Raw genomic sequence first — 1,237 nt, forward strand, 5'->3', positions numbered from 1 at the left:
TTACATTATAATAAATAAAATATTTTTCTCTTTTCTGTAAAGGAAAAGAGACCAGTTCTAATGATAAAACTATTCAAAATACGATATAAAAAAAGGAAAAGTTTATTATATTTTACTTTGAGTCAAATAAAAAATAAATTGGAAAAAATATCCAACAAATTCACGTACAAAATTTGTTTTAATATCTTCCACTGTCTTGGATTAGAGTTCTCTTGCTTGAGGGTACACTCAGGCACTATTCTATCTAATTTCTCTCCTCCTTGTTTTGTTAGTTTTTATAGTTTATATATGAGATATTTATTTTAATGTTGTTACTCATCTTAAATTATTTTATTTTTCCTTGTTTCCTTTCCTCACTGGGCTATTTTTCCTGTTGGAGCCCCTGGGCTTGTAGCAATCCTGCTTTTCCAACTAGGGTTGCAGCTTAGCAAATACTACTACTACTACTACTACTACTACTACTAATAATAATAATAATAATAATAATAATAATAATAATACATTTCGTAGGCCTACCGCAAAAATAAAAGACACATATCAGCGACATTTTTTTCTCCATTAACAATATTTTCTATTTCTAAAACATCTATACTAATTTTTTCCTTTACTTTTTAAGTGAATAAGTTATGGCATTCAACTCCCCATTAAAAGGACCAGACATAGATATCTTAGTGCCTTGTTCTGACGACCTAAGGAGTGATTAGCGCGCCTGGTAGTTGGTCGACTGACTAGTGTCGCCGTTAACTGCTAACCAATTATCCCAAAATAAATAAAACTAAGTATGTTACAAATTACTTAAATGCATGTCAATTAAATGTCTATGTTAGGAATCTAAATATATACTCATATCCGAAGAAATGTTTCAATTCTCTCTCTCTCTCTCTCTCTCTCTCTCTCTCTCTCTCTCTCTCTCTGTATATATATATATATATATATATAAATGTATATATATATATATTATATATATATCTATAATAACAATAATAAATATATACTTGTATACAGTATACATACACATATACATATATACATGAAGTAAAAACATACAAACATATATATATATATATATATAAATATATACATATATATATATATATATATATATATATACTGTATATATACAGAAAGAGACTGAAGAAATATTCAATACAAGGCTAAAGCTATTTCATGGCTCTGTCCACTTCATAATTAAGATCAGGAGAAAAAGAATTACACGAGACTGAATATCCGGAAGAAC

This window comes from Palaemon carinicauda, chromosome 29 (genome assembly GCF_036898095.1).
Source record: "Palaemon carinicauda isolate YSFRI2023 chromosome 29, ASM3689809v2, whole genome shotgun sequence".
Taxonomy (NCBI): domain Eukaryota; kingdom Metazoa; phylum Arthropoda; class Malacostraca; order Decapoda; family Palaemonidae; genus Palaemon; species Palaemon carinicauda.